This window comes from Dermacentor silvarum, chromosome 1 (genome assembly GCF_013339745.2).
Source record: "Dermacentor silvarum isolate Dsil-2018 chromosome 1, BIME_Dsil_1.4, whole genome shotgun sequence".
Taxonomy (NCBI): Eukaryota; Metazoa; Arthropoda; class Arachnida; order Ixodida; family Ixodidae; genus Dermacentor; species Dermacentor silvarum.
The window spans coordinates 366,105,911-366,116,335 of NC_051154.1; positions in this window are offsets into that span (position 1 = coordinate 366,105,911).

Consider the following 10,425-nt stretch of genomic DNA (forward strand, 5'->3'; position numbering starts at 1 on the left):
GTTAACCTTGTGTAGGTGCCCTCTCTTGGGTTTGTATATAAGGTTATAGCGGCAATGTACGGCTGGCGCCTGCAGCCTTACACGTTAAGTGCTGCAGCGTCCCCTTGTTGGACTCCGAGGTGGGTGGCTGCCATTGCTGCCGAACTACACCAAATTGCTATGGGAACACCCGCTTTTCCTAGGCTTCTTGATCGTCTCCCTCAGAAGAGGGGACGCACCGATGAGATTATAAACTTGTTCACCCGACCTAAAGACATTTTCCCACGATTTCAAGTAGTCCACAGTGAAAGAACTGAAATACTAGCAAGAACCATATCCCCATTTGTAGTTGCAAAAAGCTTGACCAACACGCTAGGCCCTGGCTACAAGGTCACCAAAATGCCAAGTGGGGACCTTCTCCTTGAACTACGTGATAGAGAACAATACAATAGACTCGGCAAACTTGTTACCTTTGGTGATGTCCCAGTTACTGTTTCACCGCATCGGTCCATGAACACAGTACGGGGGGTAGTGTCAGAAGCAGACCTCATCGACTTATCTGAAACCGAATTGTTGGAAGGATGGAAGGAGCAGAATGTCACGAATGTGCAGCGCATTGTTATGAGACGGGACAACAAAGAAATTCCCACGAAACACCTGATACTTACCTTTGAATTAAGCGTCTTGCCACAAAGCATCGAAACCGGCTACACAAAAATAGCAGTAAGACCATATATCCCAAATCCTAGGCGATGCTACCAATGCCAAAGATTCGGCCATGGGTCGCAGAGCTGCCGTGGTCGACTCACCTGTGCCAAGTGTGGAGCACAAGGCCATGCCTCAGACAATTGCGAGGCTACACCTCACTGCATAAATTGCGATGGTGATCATCCAGCCTACTCCCGGTCTTGTCCAAGCTGGAAAAAAGAGAAAGAAATTCTAACACTGAAAGTCCGTGAAAACATATCGTTCAGGGAAGCACGCAAAAGGTGCTCACCATTCCACACTACCACTTATGCTGATGCGGCGCGTCAAGGGGCAGCGTCGCAGCGGCTACTGCCACCTGCCCAGCCCGCGCGCAGCGAGCTGTCGCTTGTGGCTCCTGCCCCCAGGGTGGAAGGAGCTAAGTCCACTCCACCCAACCAGCAAACAAGTCCGGTTACCTCAGGGTTGCCGGCACCGTCACAGTCCTCGGTGGCAGCCTGCGCTACGCGTAGTAAACCCGCAGGCCCGCCAGCAGCTCCCACGGTGGGTGCAGTCAAGGCTGCCTCACCCTCACCGGCCACAGCTAGCGCTGGCAACAGCCGGCACAGCTCAGGCCCAAAGGCAGCCCCATCGACCTCTGGGCTGGTGGGCGCAAATGTCTCCTCCTTCGCGGCGAGACTTTCTCGCGAAACATCTCGCTCGCAAGAGCGCGTGTCCGGCGCCTCACAAGAGGCAATGGACACTACACCCATCCCGACGGCGCACCAAGCGCCTAAGGAGCGGCGAGGCTCCCTCGACCGCTTCAGAAAGGACAAATCTCGAGTTACGGGGCCTGGAAAGGGCTCTGTAATCTAAAGCAACATTTCCTTGTTTAGTACACACAGCACCAATTTACTTTCATTATGGATACACAAATCATTCAATGGAACGTCAGAGGCCTTCTTAGGAACCTCGACGATGTCCAAGAACTTATTTACCAACACAATCCAAAAGTGCTGTGTGTACAGGAAACGCACTTAAAATCGAAACATACAATTTTACTCCGACAGTATGATACGTTTCGTAAAGATCGCGATGATGCCATCGCATCATCAGGCGGTGTTGCCATTGTAATTCACAAAAGCATAGCATGTCAACGTTTGCAGCTACAAACGCCCCTTGAAGCAGTGGCAGTTCGACTTGTTCTTCTAAACAAGCTCATCACCATCTGCTCACTTTACATACCCCCCCATTACCACTTACATAAACACGAATTTCAGTCCCTTATAGATGAATTGCCAGAACCCTATCTTGTTCTTGGCGATTTCAATGCGCACAGTAGTCTGTGGGGCGACGCTCGTATCGATGCGCGAGGTCGTCTTGTTGAACAATTTCTTTTCTCCTCTGGCGCGTGTCTCCTGAACAAGAAGGAACCTACATTTTACTGTGTCGCAAACAGAACCTTTTCTTCTATTGATCTTAGCATAGCTTCCCCGTCTCTATTATCTGAACTTAAATGGGAAGTGACCAAAAATCCGTACGGGAGCGATCACTTCCCAATACTACTGCGAACAACCAAAACTGAGCCGTCACCACAAGCCCCTCGGTGGAAGATTGACACAGCGGATTGGGAGAAATTTCGAAATCTTACTAGTAGCATCTCCTGGGCCAACATGTCTTCGTTAGGAACTGATGCTGCTGTGGAATATTTTACTTCCTTCATAATTGATGCCGCTTCTAAATGCATATCCGAAATAAGTGGTGCGGCATGCAAACGCCGTGTCCCATGGTGGAACGACGAATGTAGGAACGTTCGTAGAAAACAGAACAAAGCGTGGGGGTTGCTACGCGATTCTCCTACTGCAGAGAATCTTATCAATTTTAAGAAGGTAAAGTCCGAAGGCAGGAGAACGCGCCGACAGGCCAGAAGAGAGAGCTGGCAGAAGTTTTTATCAAGTATACACTCGTATACAGATGAGGCCAAAGTCTGGAACAGGGTTAACAAGGTGAGAGGACGACAAACATATTCACTCCCTTTGGTAAACACACAGGGCGACAGCTTGGAAGACCAAGCAAACCACCTGGGTGCACACTTTGAACATATGTCCAGTTCATTGCACTATTCCCCAGAATTTACAAAACACAAAGCAGCAATAGAAAAACAAAAACTAGACCGAAAGAGCACCGGGAACGAGCCTTATAACTTGCCTTTCTCTTTAGCAGAGCTTCAGGCATCACTCGCTTGTTGCAACCAATCTGCCCCAGGCCCTGACCGCATATTATATGAAATGTTGAAGAACCTGCCCTCTGAAACGAAGAAAACCCTTCTCTGTCTGTATAACTCTATATGGATCTCCGGCGAGCTCCCCTCTGCCTGGAGAGAGGCCATAGTGATCCCTATCCTGAAGCAGGGGAAGGATCCATCGTCTGTATCGAGTTATCGGCCGATAGCGCTAACAAGCTGTCTCTGCAAAGTCTTCGAAAAAATGATAAACCGTCGCCTATTACATTTCCTTGAATCAAACAAACTGCTTGACCCATACCAGTGCGGCTTTCGCGAGGGTCGGTCCACCACTGACCATTTGATACGTATCGAGGCGCAGATACGCGAAGCTTTTGTTCACAAACAGTTCTTTCTGTCTGTATTCCTAGACATGGAAAAGGCCTATGACACCACATGGCGGTTTGGAATACTGAGAGACCTCTCCCACTTTGGTATACGTGGTAATATGTTAAATATGATTGAAAGTTATCTGCTGAATCGCACATTCCGTGTCCGAGTTGGCAATGTTCTATCACGACCTTTTGTGCAGGAAACTGGTGTACCCCAGGGAGGCGTGCTCAGCTGCACACTCTTTATCGTTAAAATGAACACGCTTCGTGCTTCGTTACCACCCGCTATTTTTTATTCCATCTATGTGGACGATATACAAATAGGATTCAAGTCCTGTAACCTCGCAGTGTGCGAGAGACAGGTACAGCAGGGGTTGAACAAAGTGTCAAAGTGGGCAGACGAAAACGGGTTCAAAATAAACCCCCACAAAAGTTCTTGTGTTCTTTTCACCAGGAAGAAAGGTCTCGTTGCAGATCCCACTATCGAAATGTATGGACAACAAATACCTATAAACAAAGATCACAAATTTTTAGGCATCATACTTGACTGTAAGCTTACTTTCATCAACCACATAAAACATCTCAAGGCGAAATGTCTAAGAACAATGAACTTACTGAAAATTTTATCTCACACATCCTGGGGCACCGACAGGAAGTGTTTAATGAATCTTCACAAGAGCCTCATTCGGTCACGATTGGACTACGGTGCCGTAGTATATCACTCTGCCGCCCCTAGCGCGCTAAAAATGCTAGATCCTGTCCACCATCTAGGTATCCGCCTGGCCACTGGCGCATTCAGAACAAGCCCCGTCGAAAGTTTATACGTGGAATCGAATGAGTGGTCACTCCACCTCCAGAGAACATACATCAGCTTCACCTATTTTCTCAAAGTGCACTCCGATCGGGAACATCCTTGTTTTACAACCCTTAATGATTTGAAGTGTTCAACGCTTTTCTATAATCGACCCTCTATGAGGCGGCCTTTCTCACTGCGTGTAAGAGAACTTAGCGAAGAGATGGATGTCCCACTTCTAGAACATCGCCTAATGCCTCCAGCTAAGCTGTCACCGCCCTGGGAGTGGCAGGTGATAGAATGTGATCTATCCTTTGTAGAGGTCACAAAGCATGCTCCCGACCTCGAAATTGCAATGCATTTCCGCGAACTTCAATCGAAGTACTCGTGCTCGGAATTCTATACCGACGCATCCAAGTCCCATGCTGCCGTATCTTACGCCGCGGTTGGCCCCTCTTTTTCAAAATCCGACGTATTAAACCCCCTAACAAGCATTTTCACCGCAGAAGCCTATGCAGTACTGTCTGCGGTGAAGCATATAGAGAAATTGAAACTACAAAAGGCAATAATATTCACAGACTCGTTGAGTCTTGTAAAAGCGCTAACATCTTTACAAAAGCATAAGAATCCTGTTGTTATCGAGCTTTACTCACTCTTGTGTAACATTTACCAATCTCGTAGACATGTAATAATATGCTGGGTGCCTGGCCATAGAGGCATCGAGGGCAATGTGCTAGCAGACCAGTTGGCCACATCAACTACATCGCAAGCTATTAATCCTGCCGCTGCTATTTCCTCCACAGATCTGAAGCCTTTTTTGCGAAGGAAACTGCGAGGCCACTGGCAGCGTCTGTGGGACGCTGAAACAACTAATAAGCTCCACTTGATTAAGCCACAGGTAGGGTTCTGGCCCTGTACAACTAAAACACGACGAACTGATGTCCTATTCTGTCGTCTCAGAATAGGACACACATATGGTACTCACAATTTTCTATTGAATGGAAATGATCCTCCAACATGTGGTAGATGTGGCGACAGGCTCACCGTCCTCCACGTCCTCTTGGAGTGTCGGGAAGCCGAAAGAGAAAGAAAGAAACATTTTCCTCTCGCATATCGCTATTGTGTCCCCCTGCATCCCGCTATGTTTCTCGGTAAAGAACCACTTTTTAGCACCAACGCAGTCCTTGCTTTCTTGAAAGATGTTGTGTTACATGTTATTAGTCCAATAAGTTCGTAGCGCATCCTCTCTCTAGAGGATGTTGCTGCGATAGTTTTTTAACTGCACATGCCTCCAGGCCCTTGTGTTTCAAGGGCTCTGTTTAGGCACTTGTGCTTCTGGCCAATTCTTGTATCTTAAATTTTTTGTAACTCGTATCATTTTTTCGCAATGCATTGTTCATGTCCATAGTACTCATAATCACTCATTGCCATAATCTTATTACTTATAGATTTTACGCACTTTACAGCGACTGATTTTAGGCCCCTTTACAGCCATGCCACATCTAATGTTCATATAATTCCCTATTCACCTACCACTAACAAGCCATTACCATCGTCTTGATACGAACTAATACTGTCATGGCGCTCTTTGGCCATACCTGGCCCTTGCGCCACTAAACTCCAACAATCATCATCATTGGTATCATTGTTTGTTGGCTTCTTATGATATGCTTATTAAAAATAGGGCCCCTCGGTTCCCTTTCTTCTCGTTCACTACATAACGAGGGCTCGAATCCGGCGACAATGATGCCTTCAGGTAGCATATGTGGGTTTATTGACCAGTTGCCATCACCCAAAAAGATCACGTGCTCGTGACGCGTGCGGCAGAAAGGATGCATCCGCCTCTAGGTTGGTGAGTGGTGGCGCTGGCTAACACTCCCAGGGTTAGTTCTAGCTGTAAAACATAAATACCCAAGAAAGTGGATGGGAAAACGGCTCCGCGGTAGCTCAATGGTGAGAGCATCGCACGCGTAATGCGAAGACGTGCGTTCGTTCCCCACCTGCGGACAGTTGTTTTTTCATCCATTTTCATTTTCCATGAATTGATCATTTCTTTAATTCAATTATTAAGTACAATTAATTTCCCCTATGTTGTCCTTGGTATCATTGTTTGTTGGTTTCTTATGATATGCTTATTACAAATCGGGCCCCTCGGTTCCCTTTCTTCGCGTTCACTATATATATATATATATATATATATATATATATAATGAGAATATACAATAATACACTGGCCTGGCGCTCTTTGGCCATACCTGGCCCTTGCGCCATTAAACACCATACATCATCATCAGAATATAAGATACTATATATATATATATATATATATATATATATATATATATATAATCATAAGAACCCAACAAACACGGGCACCACATACAGCTTAGGGGAAATTACATGATCTTATAATGGAAAAGAAGATATAAATTAACGGTAATGAAAGTCGATGACGCAACGACTGTCCACAGATGGGGCATGAACCCACATCGTCACATTACGCGTGCGATGCTCCTACTAATTGCGCCCGTTTCCCATCCACTTTCTGTGGTATTTTTGTCTATCTTCTAGAACTAAACCTGGCAGTTAGATAGCGCCACAGCTTACGGCCTTGGCGGTGGATGTCATATTATTGCGAAGCCTCGAAGGCGGCAGCTGTGATGCCTTGAAGTAGTATCTGTGGGTTTATTGACCAGTTTCCTCCCACTCCCCCAAATAAAAAGACCACGTACATGTGACGCTTGCGACAAAAAAAAGCGACGTTCCACATCCGCCTAATAAAGTAACAAATAACATTGAACGGGTTACTCAAAAACTAATTGAATAACAGTGAACGTTACCGAGTAAAAAATGTAATCCGTATAAAAATAACGAAAATTCACTAATAATCTCCTGAAATAATTACTTTACGGCACATTTCGCAATTTACGAATTCTAGCGGGTCAGTTTGCAAGGCGTATGCACTTGCAATGAATTTCCTTAAAGGGACACTAAAGAGAAACCGGAAGTTGAACTTAAAAGGTAGATTATCCTTTCACGATCACAGCCATACCATTCTTACTGCAAACAGGTGTTTAATAAGCGAGAAAATAGCGAAAAACTGAAGGATAGATGCTGACGCCCCTTCGAATTTCCCGCACTGCATGTTCGTGACGTCGGAGATTGCAAATGCAGGCCGGTCGCGATTGGTCGAGAGCGATTTATCACTGTTAATAAAACGCAAGATGAAATACACCTTTAACGTACATAAACAGCATTTGCCAACTTTTTAAACCGTTTCAAGCGAGGAAGTACAAGTTTAGCACAAAATTAAATAAATAAGAAAAAAATGGCATGGCGATACATCCGGTCGTGATAGTTTCGTAGTTTCTTTCTGGTAAATGCAGCGTCGCGCGCGCCTGTTCCGCTCTACGGTGTTTGGTTGCGTGTTGCGTGGCTCGAAAAACGTTGACTTCGCGGGAAACAGCCAGAAAATGCCTCATGTGTGTATACTATAGTATTGAGGGCTGTATAAATGGCCCAAGGCGCTTGCTCAGGGGCAGCGGCAGTGTTGACTCGATTGTGTCCTTTCATGTGGTGTCGCGCGGTGAGCCCCGGCTCCCCGGCGTTCGCAATGGCTCAGTGCTCTGCCGATGATAAAACGGCAAAAGAGCCTGAGAAACCGATGGTGTGCTCTCTGCATTTCTCGACCTCGGATTATGTGTATAATCCTACCCTCGGAAAGTATCTTGGCGTGCCCCGGAGGCCAGTCCTTTCTCGAGCAGCTGTTCCCTTAATGCGGCCTTCATTAAACCCCCTACCGGTGCCCCTGCAGCAGCAAACTGGCGGCTCGGTGAGTGCAGAATTTCATTAAATAAAGCCACGAAATAACCATAGCGAGTACGTGCACAACTTTCTACGCTTGTTCTGCCGGGAACATCGTCGACTGGCGGAACGGACGCTTCGCCTACCGTCGACGAAAACGAAGCCCTGCTTTCCGCCGGCGCGGCCGGCGGCTCACCGCCATCGCACGCGGAAACACCTACCGCTCGAGCACGGAGGATCATTTCGCGCTCCGTTTCACTGAATATCGCTGAAATGCAGTCCTGCGTCCCTGGCGAGCTCTTCGTTGCAAGGTTCAGCGGCAGCAACGGTAGCCATCGCGGCGAACGCAAACGCAGCGACCATGCATGCAGCCATGATGCATCCAGCGCCTCGGCCGTTTACGCAAGCGGTGACGTATCATGGCGCATTCTGATTCGCTGAGAGCAATGAAATCTGTGACGACACTGCTTCAGCGCCAAATCTGGGGTGAGAGAAATTGAGGAAGAGATATTTGGTCTTTGTTGACGAATTTCTTCGCTAATAAGTCATATTTTTGCACCCAACAAAAACTGCATGCATTCCTGAAGATCCGCTGAACTTCCTGTTTCTCTTTAGTGTCCCTTTAATGACGTCAGTTTGCGGATATGCGCCATCAAACTCGCGGTAAAAGTGCACTGTTATTCCCCTTGCTTCTTCAGTAAACCATCTTTTATGCACTGAAGCACGTAGGTAACTGGAACGCCCATGGAATTCATTCCGCACTTAGCGAAATAATATCTCGGAACGGACGTCATCCTGGAAATTCATTTCATGTGGATACGTCCTGCAAGCTCAATGGCTACAATTCGTATATTGCAATATTGGCCGTAAAGTATTTAAATAAGAAGGTATTTGTGAATTTTCGCTAATATTATAACGTGTGTTTCGATTTGTCGGGCTCGTAGTGTCGGCCTCTTCGAATAATCCATCTCAAGTGGAAGAGTTATGCTATCTGCCAAAGGCGATTTTTACAACTTTCATAAAAGCTTGAAAACAGTCACTTCGTATACTCGTTATTCTACAAATAAAACGGTTATTTCGGTTGCCCAGAAGCAATCAACGGGTCCGGAACCACCCCTCGCGCTTGGTGAAAAATATGATCCGCGGGTAGCATACGCTGCTGTGAACATGTCAGACGAGTTTTGCAGTCGTGCGCCACGCGTGGAGCTCGCAAGCGAAGCGCGAAGTCACCTTTCTCTCAGTCGCTCTTTTCAACAGAAGCCGGCTTTTTACTCTCTTGTGGACGCTTTATTTCGTAATAAAGCGGATTCCCATACGCGGCTGCTATTGGCCAATATCTGACGTCGATCAAGAAGGGTGTTTGGATAAGTGGGCTTGTTCTTATTGTTACTGTATATAGTAATTAACTAAGTTCCATAAACAGGCTGAAGTAAGCGAAAATGTGCTTTCGAATTTTCGACTATCGTCTGCTCACACTCGGCCGCGGCCGCCCGCGTAAGAATTAAACTTTGGCCACCCTGCTTATCCGTCTCGTAGTGGTCGGGTCCCGCTAATTTCGACTAGTTTTGAGCGTTTAACTAGCCTCGAAGCACTTGAAACTTAAGGTCAGACCACGCTCACTCCTGGCCGCTCCTGGTTAGACGCCTAGGCAGACTAAATGACAGCGCTTTAAAAATGATAAAGTTCGATGTGAATACTATCCGTCCGACAACCTGGCGAAGTACAAAACTGGTCCGCACCACGGTCAGACTGCAGCATATGAGCGCGAGCACGCACTTAAAAAGGCCCTGAACCACCCCTCGGGCTTAGTGAAATAACATAGTCCGCGTGTAGCATACGCTGTTGTGAACATCTCAGCCAAGTTCTGCGGTCATACGTGGTCCGTGGAGCTCACAAGCGGAGCGCGAAGTCACCTTTCTCTCAAATATTCTTGTTTCAAAAGACCCCATGATCCTCGCACTTTTCACTTTTCTGTGTGCTTTATTTCGTAATAAAGCACACTCCAATACGCGGCTGCTATTGGTCGCTGCGGTCGGCTACACCATCGCCGCCGCGAGGTGCGTCACGAGTCCACTGGCTAAGCGCACTGCAGCTCGCTGAGGACAACGGAGTTTGGCTTACGTTTAGTAGTTCGTAGGCACCAAAATCGGAAGTCCAAAATTAAATTTGAACTCCGCGCCACGGTGACGTCTCGGAGGCGGAGCGTTATGGCCCCGCCCCACTCCGCCGTAGCCTTCGCAGTGCAAGGTATTGAAGAAGGTGGGGGAGCACAAAGGAGGCGGCGTTTGATTGCCGATAACTACGCTTCTTAAAAATGCAATTATGGGGTTTCACGTACCAAAACCACAATCTGATTATGAGGCACATCGTAGTGGGGGCCTCCGGATTAATTTCGACAACCTCGGTTTCTTTCACATGCACTTAAATCGAAGTACATGGTTGTTTTCTGCAGTTCGCACACATCGAAATGCGGCCGCCGTGGCCGGGATTCGATCCCGCGACCTCGGGCTCAGCAGACCAACACCATAACCACTTAGCAACCACTGCGGGGA